This window comes from Oncorhynchus gorbuscha, linkage group LG11 (assembly GCF_021184085.1).
Source record: "Oncorhynchus gorbuscha isolate QuinsamMale2020 ecotype Even-year linkage group LG11, OgorEven_v1.0, whole genome shotgun sequence".
Lineage (NCBI taxonomy): Eukaryota > Metazoa > Chordata > Actinopteri > Salmoniformes > Salmonidae > Oncorhynchus > Oncorhynchus gorbuscha.
The window spans coordinates 67,040,328-67,055,774 of record NC_060183.1 but is presented as its reverse complement, the minus strand read 5'-3'; the positions used below and the strand labels follow the sequence as shown (position 1 = coordinate 67,055,774).

The following is a 15,447-nucleotide window of genomic DNA, read 5'->3' as shown; positions in this document are numbered from 1 at the left end:
TAATATGACCTATTTTTGTCATAGGCCATACTCCTTTTTGAATCATCAAGAATACCAATGAGAAACAACAACTCGGCCGACTGTGTAACACGGAATTTGGAGCTGCAAGGCTGAGAGAAAGGATTTGTCCAAATATAACAGACACCTAATAGAATGTGGTTTAGATTTACCGGGTCAACTCTCTGTGTTTGGTCTAGACTGTTCAATACTCTCTCCTCTCTATGTCAAGTGGAAAATGCAAGTTTGCAGGTCAATAGAAATCTGTTTTTCTCTTAAGTCAGCCTCATGCAAGAGGAGAGAAGCGAATGGCTTTTCCAATAAAATGACTTTACTTCAGTGACTGGCAGTGCAGTGTAGGAGTCGCCTATGGATGACATCACTAACTAAAGGGATGAGATGATGAGCTCACACTAGCCAGGAACCTATTGCTTTTAATTTAGACATGACAACATTCATCCCCAGTATCATTACATGGAGGTAGACTATTATCTATAATCACTATGATGGAATGCAATAACTTTAAATCTGTTATCTTAACCCATTGGTAGTATATTACTGGTATTACTCACTCACAGTGACTCACACACACACACACACACACACACAAAGGTGTCCATTTGATGTAAGGAAAAAATGACTGGAATTACCACATACGGTGTAGAGCTACAGCTCATTCTGCCTCAAAAGTCACTCTCACAACCATTCGGAAAGCATTGGCGAGTTGCTGCATTGTTACAATGAAGCGATAGCTAAAAACAGATTTCAGCTAAGACTGATTCAAAATTAAACAGAAAAGAGTGACTGACCAAAACAGCAATGTACCGTTAATAACAAAATGGAACACTCTCTAATGATGCTCAACGCATTATTTAACCTAGAATGCAATTAAGCGTAGGCTATTTTGGCATTTCCCTGCCTTTTCTCCTCAAGACCCACAGAAAAAAGCTGAGAGCGTCACATCACAGGAAGGCCTATAACTATCTCCAGTGATGTTCTTCTCGAGTGGTTCAGAAACACAGCTTGACTGTGACGGTGACCACACTTCCTGACATATCACTTCCTTCCTCTCTGTGCTTAGGCTGAAAACACCAAGAGCTGAGCCTGACAAGCACCATGTGGTGCCCCACCACTCCTTCCCCGTCTGTCACATAGCCATTTAACAGCAATCAGTGTAATAACACACCAATAAATGGCTGAACTCTGCTCGCATCATGTTCCTTCTACTAGGCCTACAACAATAAGTTAAGATGCACTTGTTCTACAAATGACAACAGAGATGTCACCACAGGACAAAGGAGAGAGGGCAGCGCACATCCCATCCTAACTTGAGTTTAACATGACAGCCAGGGACACTGAACTCACTACCAGCTTTACCACTTCTAGCCTTCATTCCCAGCTCACACCTGTAGAGTTCTGTTTGGTTGTAACTGGAATCTAAACTACAACTAGTGTCTGGGTGTCATTCAGTCCTATCAAAGCACTGAGCATCTGGTTGTAATACACCATTATTTGCAACATTAACACATGCTTTTTAGAGAGAAAGCATGTCGGAAAGCACACATGAAAGTGTTTGGAACACCCTGGGGCAATGCTCTATACCCAGTGCCTGGGCAGCAGAGCAGTGCTTCTTGTTCAGGCACTCAGGTAGTAAGAGATATAGGGCTGAAGTCATAACATAGAAATACTAGGCCTCTGAAGCACTAACATTGGTCTCCATGAACTTTAGACCAGGAGAGCTGACCTTCAAGAGGAGATACACGTACTAGATTTTACCTTCTCCAGACCTGGCTGTTTCTGACTTCAGCAGGAGGCAAGGAACTCGCCACAACCACACACAATTTACAACTTCCCTGTTCCCATCGCTGAGATTGAAGCATGTATCAGATATGAAGTACACAATAGGCCACTAGGATCTAGGCCTAATTGTATCCCACACAGTACATTTACCAGTAAATGTTTAACCATTGGCAAATTCTACTTTCCTGGCGACCCAAACACAATACCACACCCACACCCAGTTAGTTTATCCTCTGCAATGAATCTGGATATGAATACCTCCGACGATTTCTAGAACACAAACACATTCTAACCATTCTGATTGGTCCCAGAAACTGATGAGTTGGGCCCAAGGGTGGAATGGCCATGTGATAGTGTTTTTTTTGTGCAAAATTATAATTATCATGACTAATAATGGGGGGCTAAAGAGGAGAAAAAAATTGGCCTGGACCGATTTCTTGCCCAGTCCACCCCTAATTGGGCCAGAGTCAGAAAACATGTGGGTAAAGCGACGTTTAGAAAATGCATCATTGGCTTTGATACTCTGATTGGTTAGAGATGATCCAATTGCTGATGACTTTGTTTCATACAACAGCTCTCATTGTGACGTCACCACAAACGACTTCAATGATGGCAGTCTCAGACTGAAGTATGTAGTGAACGGTAGAGCAGCGGAAGAATCATGATGAGACATCAAGCTATCATTTTACAGCACAACTACAACAAAATCTGAAACAAAAGGCAAACAAGGAATTCCAGAGGCTGCGACTACTTATTAGGGCTCTGTAAAAATTGCTGTAGCAGTCCTATAATTTTCAGAACGCTCGTGCCGGAGTTTACGACACATGGCGCGGGATTTGTGTGTATGTGTGTGGTCTTCTGGGAATCCATCCTTCTGAACATCCGAAGCCCCTCTTAAAATGTAGTTGGTTAAGAATGAAGGTGCCCGCCTTTGGGCACCAAAAGCAGACAAGCTGAATAAAGGCAGAGCCTTTCTTCAACGTTCGATGTCTGTTGTAGCTTAACTGACTAGTCTACATTTAGTACCAGGGAACATGAGTGGGTGGATGAAATGTGGCGTCATAACTGTGGAATTGTCAGTGGTATTCAGCTCCACCCTTGCCTGGAAACCTGACATTAAATTGCATTGAATTCTACGTCGGGTAGAAATGCATGTTCAGGACAGTTTCCTCTCACGACCTTTACTAGCCAGAATTTTGAATAAAATTATATTTGAACATACTTTACCAGTATCACCTGAAGCATAAGCAGAACTATGCAAACACGTGCATGAGCTCGGCAAGTATGCATGTGTCTCATGCATGTATTTATATCTTGTGCGAATGCTTCAGGTGCTCAACATCAACTTCATTAGCAGATCCCTTCTGATGACCCTGTTAGAGTCATGTCCAACCAGGTCATCAGTAGGGTTCATCCAATCATGAAGAGGAAAATTGTCTTCTTCAAAATGGAGCTTGCCTCAATGGCGCTGCTCTCTATCATTCACTACGGTGGTGCCGGCCTACAATTTCCGTGAATCGGATTGGTCAAGACATGCACAGAGCCTGCAGTAGGACTCCGATGTGAAGGACAGAGCAATTGTGAGCTAATTGTCAAATCATGAGGCAAATCGGTAAAAAAATGACAGACTTTGCTCCATCTTTTTAACCCGTATCGTCAATATATTTTATTAAACTAAATCAAAAAGTCACACCTGATTGAAAAGTGCTGGGAAAATTCCGCCTCGTCACACGTTCTCTGGCAGACCTGCCATATTTAATACTTAGTGGAAGCACCATTGGCACACATTACAGGTGTGAATGAGTATTGTGGTGGCAGCATCATGTTATGGGTATGCTTGTTACCAGCAGAGTCTGGGGAGTATGTTAGGATCAAAATAAATATGAAAGGTGCAAAGGACAGGTAAAAAGTTAAGAGGAAAAACTGCCATAGTTTTCTGAAAACCTAAACCTACGATAGAGTTGTATTTTTCAGCGGAACAAGTCTTAATTTTTCCTGACTGAAATCGGCTTGAAAATAAGTGACAAGCATTGAATATTGTTGTCCATCAATGATTCCAAATCAAATTGACTGAGCTTGAGTCATTTTGACAAAAACAATGATTATATTGCCCTAAGAGTTGTGCAAGGTTAGTAGAATCGTATTCAAAATGATTAATAGCTGTACTATGCGTGCATGAGCTCGGCTGTACTATAGCTGTACTATAAACACGTGCATGAGCTCGGCAAACAAAATCTAATGTAATCCTTTAGAGATGTCATTTTAATTCAGCAAAATGTGAAGACTGTGCAAGGGGTGACTTTCGCTAGCAACTGTTTGCCCACAAAGGTCATTATCATAGAATGTTTTACATTTTTAAATATCATTATTGATGCAAAATATTATATTAAAATATGTTCATAAAAAAGCTTTCGCTAAATCAAGCGAGTTCATGTCAATCCGTGGCACAACCGGTTTTGATTATGATGCTGTCTTGGTTGTATGTGTGAGACATGGGAGGAGAGCTGTCTGGCTGCATTGTGAAAATCAGCTGTCACTTGGCTGATTACAACATGGCTGACAATGACAGCACAGTGTGGTGTGTGTAACAGTAGCTTCTGAAAAAGTAGCTTCTGAGAAGCCACAGCCCTATATCCTGTCAACTCAGACCTTCCTATTAAGACTCTCCTTGTTCTATGGTGTGGTTCCAAGACAAACCCATTAGGACATGTAGTGTGTGTACTGCCTACATCTAGCCTAAACAAAACGTCAAACACACTGACTGCATCCCTAATTTTCAGCTACAATGCGGACTCCCAGGTACCACACCAACAAGCATTAAATTACATTAAATAAAAGTGTTAGTATTATAATGCATTCTGCTTTCTCGATCACAAGGGAGACAAGTGTGGTCTGGAATGGTAGTGGAATAGCTGACCTACAAGCACTGCCTGGACTCTATAGTGAAAAACATCAAGTGGTGGTGTGTTTTATAAAAGCATGTTAGTGTTGTGTTGAATTGAAAGCGTAAAATAGCTCAGTGCGTATCGTTATTATGATGTAGGCTACAGTAGGCATAAATGCACATCGTTCTGGACAAGGTAGCTAGCTACATATCAATGGCCTACATGTCAGTCAGGCAGGGAACATGATAGATTTCCAATAGGAATTAGCCTTCATTGGGATGAACTGATTGACGACTGGGAAAATGGACGGTGTTTTGCAGTTATTGCAATGTAACAAAAAAAAACATTCGGGCTTGGTTTGCGAGCACTGTTGAGTCGTCGGGGTGTTTCTCACTATCGATAGCCACTAATCGTGGCTAATAAATTAAGAGATTATCCTTACCCATAGCTCTGACCCCCAGCTCATGGTTCCAAAGCGATTTCCTCGTAATAATCCACGATTCAGACCGGGTGTATCGAAACCACTGAGGCGGGTATAATTGTTTTATTTCTTTGAGGTAGACGGTCTCTTTGTGAGCGCCCTCGGAATGTGTCGTTATTCCCTCCTAGTGCGTAAATGCAAGATTTTTTCACCTCCTCAATCTGTCTGTTTTCTACAAAATGGACAGAAACCACAACATAATCTTCAAATTGAGTGTGTGTGGCGCTGTGCTGTTCGGTGCAGAGTGCGGGCACCCGCTTTTCAAACAAGAATGACAGCTGCTGAGGCGCGTGCATTCATAAAAGGCACAAGAGGAGAAGTAGCGGGGGGTCGTTGGGGCGATGGTGGAGCTACAGATGGTTAATAATAATAATAATAATATATGCCATTTAGCAGACGCTTTTATCCAAAGCGACTTACAGTCATGTGTGCATACATTCTACGTATGGGTGGTCCCGGGGATCGAACCCACTAACCTGGCGTTACAAGCGCCATGCTCTACCAACTGAGCTACACAGGTTGGTTGTTGTCTGGTGATGAGGAATTAATATTGTTTTTGTGTGGAAATTGGTAATTACATGTTATGATTTGCATTTTACACTATACGCGGACTGCCACGGATTATTTAAAGGCCCAGTTCAGTCAAAATGTGTTATTTCTGTGTTTTATATATATTTCCACACTAAAAGGTTGGAATAATACTATGAAATTGTGAAAATAATGATTAGTTTGGTGTAACAGCTTTTTTGAAAAGAAAGCCTGAAATGTCAGCCTGTTTTGGCCTGCCTGTGTAACAGTTTTTAAACCGTCCCCTCGCCCATACCCGGGCGCGAACCAGGGACCTTCTGCACACATCAACAACAGTCACCCACGAAGCGTCGTTAGCCATCGCTCCACAAAAGCCGCAGCCCTTGCAGAGCAAGGTATTCTACTACTTCAAGGTCTCAGAGCAAGTGACGTAACCGATTGAAACGCTATTTAGCGCACACCGCTAACTAAGCTAGCCGTTTCACATCCGTTACACCTGGTGACGTCAGATAATAGACCAATAACAAACCGTTCCAAACAGTGGAACCTTAGAGGAGGAAGGGGAGGACCATCCTGCTCGGGGAATTTCATAAATGATTTAATATTGAAACATTTAAAAAGTTTCCTTTTTGATAAAACTATATTAAATATATTCAGGTCAACAAATAATTGATTAAAACACACTGTTATTCAATGAAGTTCCACAGTAGACTCGACGGCACTTTCTGGGGTAGCATGGTTCTCATGGTTCTCACCCCATTCCATAGCCACAGTAATTATGACAACTTCTGGAGGACGTCCTCCAACCTATCCGCCAAATTTTGGGAAAAACATTTCTTAAACTGAAGCAAACCGATCAAAATGGGGATAAACACAGCTGTACACACTTGTACAATAGAAACTAATTTGCAGCTGTTGGACTAATGATTACATACTAGATCAGCGAGATGCAGGCGAGAGTGTGCACGGCGGTATTGGATCTGTCACCCTGATTACTCAAAATGTTCAAATGTTCTCTCGACTTGTGCACGTATGTTGTAAACTTTCATTCGTAGGCTAGGTTTTAGGAACCTCATGATGGGTATAGGGGAAATTAGAGTATCATGTAGTAGCCTAAACCTACCAATGTTACATTGAGCTGGGTGAAAGGGAAATGAATGGCACTCATCCAATATGCCGTAATATAAATTAATTAAAGGTGTCCTCCCTAATCTTAAACGTCACCAACCGCCACTGGTTCCAACCCTCTACTATGCCAATAACAGGTAGTTTTCACTTGTCCCCTCTCCACTCAGACCACTCCCGGACAGTCCTAGCAAAATTCTTGCTTGAGAAATTGCACATTACTAAGAAGCTATTTTATTTTAAAACAACCACAGTAAGGTACTTAATTATGTTGACCCAGAATAATTTTATATTGAGATAAAAACGGCTGCATTGGACTTTTAAAGCTAGAATTCTTAGTTGCTACATACATTTTTGGACTTATCAACTAATGATATACTCATTGCTTCTTGAAGAATATAACTTATAAATGCGTTTAGTTCAACTGTCATACCCCATCAGAACTCAAAATATAAGCTTGCTTTAAACAATGCAAATGTAAACAAACACTGTATAGCCTCAAAAGAATATTTAAAGTATAATTTTGATATCATGGATGGGCAGTCCTTACATCCATACATCTGTCTATGAATTTGAGAGTAGTTACATTTCTCTCATCGCTCAGCTTTTTACCTAAACTGAGGCGGGGTAACGCATTTGTTATTGTTACAATTAAGTATTCTAGCTTTAATTCATTAATATTTTCTTAGTACTATTAAGACAGACACAACTAGCGCAGTAGAGAGCAGTGTACAATGACAATAGAGGTGACAGGGTATTTGCTCCACCTAGTGGCTGTCAACAGTTTTACAACCACCCTAAGAGTGGAAAAGGTGTTTCAAAATGCTATCTAATAGTGTGGTGACCTCACCTGGCCAAGTAGTGCATCATGTGTAGAGAGCGGTAGAGAGTAGAGAAGATGGCGTTGGATGAAAGTGGATTCAGAAGTTGTATCCAGTGTCGTTAGTGTATGTTCGAGATTGCCTTGAGTTGTTGTTATGTGCGTCAGAAATGAGAAGGAAGTTTAAATTATATTAAGAATCTCTTTGCACAGGATCCATTTTGAGACTAGAGAGCAGAATATCATCTTCAAAACGAAGAGGAGAACATAAAGTAAGTATTTCAGAATCTACAAGACAGAGCAGAGTGACTGAATGGAGTGGGCCTAAATTATTAATCGTATTTGCCTATCTAACATTTTCAAAGAGGAGGTGAAGTGGATCAGTACAGCCACTTATCTGGAGGTAGTTCTTCTGAATTTTTGAAAATGTAAATATTATTTTGTTCAATTTTATTTTATCAAACCAGTGTGTTTGCTCCATATTACAGAAGTCCAGAAAGGATTTCCAGAAAAAATATTCCCTCATTATGTTAAGATAACTTATTTATCTCATGATCACCACATATGTCATGATCACCACATAACAAAAGTTGTTTTGTCGAGATCGCAAGATCATTTTCTCATGATCATGACATAAGAAAAGTTGTTTTGTGGAGGTCACGGGAAATGTCTGAGTTGGCAAAGCGCACAGTGGATCAGTGCATACGTTTTTATTGATTGCTACCCTAAGGGATGGTACATGTACATTTCATGCTAACATCACACATTTGTGTTTGTAGCTCATTATCAGTTTATAAATTAGAATGTCAGTGAGCTAAAGGTCCTTTACCTTGAGCTAAGAGCATTTAAGCCCTGAACGATGCATGACAGGCAACCTCGTCTCCCAGGCTTTGTGCCAACCTCAAGACCACAGCCAATCGCATGCAAACAGCAACGCAGCTAACTTGGCTAGTCTTGTGAGCGAGAGACCTAGTTCGGTAGGTAGTGTTGTTATCTATGCTGGTTGATAGCTTGCATAACTGATATTCTTTAAGGATGATATTAATATTTAGACACTTTATGTTTTGTGGATAATATTTACAGTGGTTGAGCTCCATTCCTGGCAGGCTGATAAGAGTCAATAGCAGCCTAAGAGGCTGAATAGTCAGAATGCTGCCTGTAGGCTATTTCATAAGTAAAAGCTTCTTGCCGACAGATTAGCAGTCACTGCATTATGTGATCAAGAGTGGGTACACTCTATTCCTGGCAGGCTGATCAGATTCAGTAGCAGACTCGGGCTGATAAATCAGGATGCTGCACCTTGTCTGCAAGGAGCCTTACATATGATACAGACTATTATTGAATCTTCTCATAATGCCAGGAATAGAGCACATCCACTCTGGTTGATATGCATCAGTCTGACGGCTAATACAAGGCAGCATCCTGACATAAGCTTCTGAGGCTGCTATTGAATAAGATCAGCCTGTCAGGAATGGAGCTCACCCACTGTAAATATTATTATGAAGTGTCCCTTATATTTATACACATTGTTTTATTGTCAGATACACTGTATAGGAATACACATACACTGGAGCAAATTAGGATTAAGGGCACATCGACAGGTTTTTCACCTTGTCAGCTCGGGTATTGAAAACAGCAACCTTTCGGGTTACTGACCCAAAGCTCTAACCGCTAGGGCTCCTGCCGCCCTATATCAGTTATGCAAGCTAACAACCAGCATAGATAACAAGCTATCTTGCTAGCTAGCTAAATAGCTAACAATACTTCCTAGCTAACGAGCCAGCTCACAAGACTAGTCAAGTTAACTAGTCCTTGCATGCGATTGGCTGTGGTCTTGGGGTCGACACGCAGCCTGGTAGACAGAGTTGCCTGTCAGGCATCGTTCAGGGCTTAAATGCCCGCATTGCATCAAGCAGCCACAGGGCTCCTTGATCAAATCAACTTTTATTTGTCACATGCGCCAAATACAACCTTAGAGTGAAATGCTTACTTACAAGCCCTTAACCAACCATGCAGATTTCAGAAAAATACCCCCAAAAATAAGAAATTAAGTAACAAATAATTAAAGAGCAGCAGTAAAATAACAATAGCGAGGCTATATACAGGGGGTATGTCACGGGCGTCGTAAGAAGTGGAGCAAAGTGCAGCGTGGTGAGCGTACATAGTATTTTTATTTAGGTAACAATGTAGCCAAGAACACGACCGTGAAGCTTAACTTCGGCTATAATGCCTCTAACAAAGTCAACTACCCACAAATACAACAGGGAAAGAAGGCTGCCTAAGTATGATTCCCAATCAGGGACAACGATAGACAGCTGTCCCTGATTGAGAACCATACCCGGCCAAAACAAAGAAATACAAAAACATGTAACAGAATGCCCACCCAAATCACACCCTGACCAAGCCAAAATAGAGACATAAAAAGTCTCTCTCAGGTTAGGGTGTGACAGGGTAACAGTACAGAGTCAATGTTTGGGGGCACCAGTTAGTCAAGGTAGTTGAGGTAATATATACATGCGTGTAGTTATTAAAGTGACTTATGCATAGATAATAACAGAGAGTAAAAGCAGCGTAAAATGGGGGGGGGGGGGGGGTCAAGGCAAGTAGTCTGGGTAGCCATTTGATTAGATGTTCAGTATATTTTATTTATTTATCCGTTATTTTACCTGGTAAGTTGGCTGACAACACATTCTCATTTGCAGCAACGAATAGTTACAGGGGAGAGGAGGGGGATTAATGAGCCAATTTTAAACTGGGGATTATTAGGTGATCGTGGTGGTTTGAGGGCCCGATTGGGAATTTAGTACAGTACAGTAGTCTTATGGCTTGGAGATAGAAGCTGATTAGAAGCCTCTTGGACCTAGACTTGGCGCTCCGGTACCGCTTGCCGTGCGGTAGCAGAGAGAACAGTCTATGACGAGGGTGGCTGGAGTCTTTGACAATGTTTATGGCCTTTCTCTGACACCACCTTGTATAGAGGTCCTGGATGGCAGGAAGCTTGACCCCAGTGATGTACTGGGCTGAACGCACTACCTTCTGTAGTGGCTTGTGGTCGGAGGCCAAGCAGTTGCCATACCAGACAGTGATGCAACCAGTCAGGATTCTGCAACCAGTCAGGATGCTCTTGATAGTACAGCTGTAGAACCGTTTGAGGGTCTGAGGACCCATGCCAAATCTCCTGAGGGGGAATAGGTTTTGGCGACTGTCTTGGTGTGCATGGACCATGTTAGTTTGTTGGTGATGTGGACGGCAAGGAAATTGAAGCTCTCAAACTGCTCCACGGCAGCCCTGTGTATGAGAATGGGGGTATTCTCGGTCCACCTTTTCCTGTAGTCCACAATCATCTCCTTAGTCTTGCTCACGTTGAGGGAGAGGTTGTTGTCCTGGCACCTCACGGCCAGGTCACTGACCCCCTGCTATATGTTGTCTCGTTGTTGCTGGTAATCAGGCCTACCACTGTTGTGTCATCAGCAAACTTATGACGGTGTTGGAGTCATGGCTGGCTGTGCAGTCATGAGTGACCAGGGAGTACAGGAAGAGACTGAGCACGCACCCCTTGAGAGCCCCATGTTAAGGATCAGCGTGGCAGATGTGTTGTTACCTACCCTTACCACCTGAGGGCGGCCATCAGAAAGTCCAGGATCAAGTTGCAGAGGGAGATGTTTAGTCCCAGGGTCCTTATCTTAGTGATGAGCTTTGAGGTCACTATGGTGGACAACAATGATGAAGTGTTTATCATGCATCTGAATAAATAAATGGATGATGCGTGGTACTTTTGTTGATCTTGTGATCTTGACAAAACATGTAGTTATGTAGTGATCATGAGATAAATAAGTCGTGATCTCGACATAACGAGATAATTGTTGTTGTTTTTTATTCATAGGGCCTCTCAGGACTTCCATACCAGGAAGTTCCGTTGAGGTCAGAAGACATTTGTTGTTATTTCTCAGGGTGCTGCATTTTAAAGTGAGAACTGTTTTTGAGACAGACAGGTTCAAGTTAAAAAATATATATTACATTATGCATTCAACAGTTGTATTATGCTATCCAGCTATTTATTACATCAACCATTGTTATTACATTATCCTTTGTTCACCTTCTCCAAGTCACAGCAACACAGTGGTGTAGCCCTCCACCATTTCATGCTAGTAATTTCCTGTCATACGTTCACATAACGCCTGGATAGGTGTTTAACATATCAACTAACCACATCATATGATCATAGTAGTGTTCCACTGCTTAGATGTTAGCAGATCTTACAATGCCTGGATAGGTATTTTACATATCAGCTAACCACATATGTCATAGAAATCTGTCAGTCGTTGATGAGGCATGCAATCTTTGGTTGATGCATCCAACGTCTAATCGACCCATGGTGGTGTTCCTGCCAGATCTCACAACGCCTGGATAGGTGTTTAACATATCAGCTAACCACATCATAGAGCAATTGAATGCCCGACTGACATGTGCGACTTTCCAATGACATGGAAAGCAACCATACAATTAAACTTCTTCAATGTACTATAGTCCATAAATCCGAGAGCATCTGCTCAGTCTTTTATTGGAGGGCTTGTTAATATGTTAATATTCTACCTGTTCTGTTGTTTCCCAGTGTCTGGTAATCTACAACAGCTACACCTGAGCGGCTGCTGGCCACTCTGGAGGAGCTTGTCACTGATGAACTGAAGATGTTTCAGTGGTTCCTAAATCAGGATGTACTGGAAGGCTTCTCTAGCATCCCAAGTAGCAGACTGGAGAATGCTGACAGACAGGACACTATGGATAAGATGGTGGAGACCTATGGTCCTGAAGGAGCTGTGAAGATCTCACTGGAGATCCTGAGGAGGATGGAACAGAACAATCTAGCTGAGCAGTTAAAGGCAGGCTATAAAATAAACTCAGTAAAAAAAGAAATGTCCTCTCACTGTCAACTGCTTTATTTTCAGCAAACTTAACATGTGTAAAATTTGTATGAATATAACAAGATTCAACAACTGAGACATAAACTGAACAAGTTCCACAGACATGTGACTAACAAAAATGGAATAATGTGTACCTGAACAAAGGGGGAGTCAAAATCAAAAGCAACAGTAGGTATCTGGTGTGGCCACCAGCTGCATTAAGTACTGCAGTGCAACTCCTCTTCATGGACTGGAACCGGATTTGCCAGTTCTTGCTGTGAGATGTTACCCCACTCTTCCACCAAGGCACCTACAAGTTCCCAGACATTTCTGGGGGGAATGGCCCTTGCCCTCACCCTCTGATCTAACAGGTCCCAGAAGTGCTCAATAGGATTGAGATCCGGGCTCTTCGCTGGCCACGGCAGAATACTGGCATTCCTGTCTTGCAGGACATCACACACAGAACGAGCAGTATGGCTGGTGGCATTGTCATGCTGGAGGGTCAGGATGAGCCTGCAGGAAGGGTACCACATGAGGGAGGAGGATGTCTTTCCTGTAATGCACAGCATTGAGATTGCCTGCAATGACAACAAGCTCAGTCCGATGATGCTGTGACACACTGCCCCAGACCATGACGGACCCTCCCGCTCCAAATTGATCCCGCTCCAGAGTACAGGCCTCAGTATAACTTGCATTCCTTCGACGATAAATGTGAATCCGACCATCACCCCTGGTGAGACAAAACTGTGACTTGTCAATGAAGAGCACTTTTTTCCAGTCCTGTCTGGTCCAGCTATGTGCCCATATGTTGCCGGTGATGTCTGGTGAGGACCTGCCTTACAACAGGCCTACAAGCCCTCAGTCCAGCCTCTCTCAGCCTATTGCGGACAGTCTGAACACTGATGGAGGGATTGTGCGTTCCTGGTGTAACTCGGACAATTGTTGTTGCCATCCTGTACCTGTTCCGCAGGTGTGATGTTCAGATGTACCGATCCTGTGCAGGTGTTGTTACACGTGGTTAGCCACTGTGAGGGCGATCAGCTGTCCATCCTGTCTCCCTTTGCAATTTATTGCCCTAGCTACATCTGCAGTCCTCATGCCTCCTTGCAGCATGCCTAAGGCATGTTCACACTGATGAGCAGGGACCCTGGGCATCTTTCTTTTGGTGTTTTTCAGAGTCACTAGAAAGGCCTCTTTAGTGTCCTAAGTTTTTATAATTGTGACCTTATTTGCCTACCATCTGTAAGCTCTTAGTGTCTTAACGTCTGTTCCACAGGTGCATGTTCATTAATTGTTTATTGTTCATTGAACAAGCATGGGAAACAGTGTTTAAACCCTTTACAATGAAGATCTGTGAAGGTATTTGGATTTTTACAAATTACCTTTGAAAGACAGGGTCCTGAAAAGGGGACGTTTCTTTTTTGTTGCTGAGTTTAGGTATCAAGATTCATTCAATTGCCTCATGAGTGGTGCAGCGGTCTAATGCACTGCATCGCAGTGGTTGAGGCATCACTACAGACCTGGTTTCGATCCCAGAATGTGTCGCAGCGGGCGGCGCCAAGGAGTCCCATGAGGCGGCGCACAATTGGCCCAGCGTCGTACGGATTAGTGGAGGGTTTAGGGTTACGGTTAGGGTTAGGATGTCCTTGTCCCACCACACTCTAGCAACTCCTTGTGGCAGGCTGGGCTCATGCACGCTGACTTCTGTCGCCAGTTATACAGCGTTTCTTCCGACACATTGGTGCGGCTGGCTTCCGGTTTAAGCGCGCAGTGGGTCAAGAAGCAGTGCTGCTTGACAGGGTTGAGCAGTCCGGAGCCTCCAGCAGTCCGGAGCCTCCAGCGACGATCCGCAGTCCAAAGCCTCCAGCGACAATCCTCAGTCCAAAGCCTCCAGCGACGATCCGCAGTCCAGAGCCTCCAGCGGGGGTTACCAGTCCGGAGCCTCTGGCGACAATCTGCAGTCCGGAGCCTCCAGTGGTGGTTCCCAGTTTGGAGCCTCCGGCGATGATCCAGGGTCCGGTTCCTCCGGCGACGATCCACGGACCGGAGTCTCCGGCGACGATCCACGGTCCGGAATCTCCGGCGACGATCCACGGTCCAATTCCACAGAAGCGGAGGGATCAGCGTAGGGAGCGGGGGCTACGTCCCGAACTGGAGCCGCCACCGAGGGTAGATGCCCACGCGGACCCTCCCCTATAGGTTCAGATTTGCAGCCGGGAGTCCACACCTTTGGGGGGGGGTACTGTCACTCCCTGACCTTAGAGATCCTTTAAATTCTCTATTTGGTAGGTCAGGGTGTGACTAGGGGTGGGAAATCTATGTTAATATTTCTTTGTTGGCCGAATATGGTTCCCAATCAGAGGCAGCTGTCTATTGTTGTCGCTGATTGGGGATCATATTAGGCAGCACTTTTTCCCACCTTCTGTTATGGGATGTTGTCTTTGTGTGTTGCATGTGTTTGCACTCCTAGCTTTACGTTCGTTGAGTTGTTTATTGTTTTTGGTGGAACATTTAAAATTAAAATAAAATTTACGCCTACGACGCCGCACCATGGTCTCCTTCTAACAACGGACTTAACAATGGCTCTCGACCTTTGCCTCTCCCGAGTCCGTATGGGAGTTGCAGCGATGGGACAAGACTGTAACAACCAATTAGATATCACGAAATTGGGGACCATCTCTTCTGTTCGTCTGTTTATTGTCGAGTAGTCAGAAAATGTATCTTGCTGAGAATAGCTCATAGGAGAGGCATTATCTATGATGATAAATATTTAAAAATGTGGATGGTCCACAATGGATGATTTCTAGATGTTCTAAATAAGCTCAACAATTATTCATCTATGTCCTTCCCCCTTCCTCGTTTTCGCTCAGCAGATGTCAGTGTTGAGGAAGAAGCGGCTGAGGAAACATA

At 43.3% G+C, this 15,447-nt stretch overlaps 1 long non-coding RNA gene across 1 annotated transcript; it reads left to right on the top strand.

Annotated features, from left to right (window-relative positions):
• Nucleotides 1-7,707: 7,707 nt before the first annotated feature.
• Nucleotides 7,708-12,315, top strand: LOC124048000. The gene is made up of 3 exons (XR_006841157.1): nucleotides 7,708-7,763; nucleotides 7,850-7,908; nucleotides 12,249-12,315. It is a non-coding gene; the product is annotated as an uncharacterized LOC124048000 (long non-coding RNA).
• The last annotated feature ends 3,132 nt before the right edge of the window (nucleotides 12,316-15,447 follow it).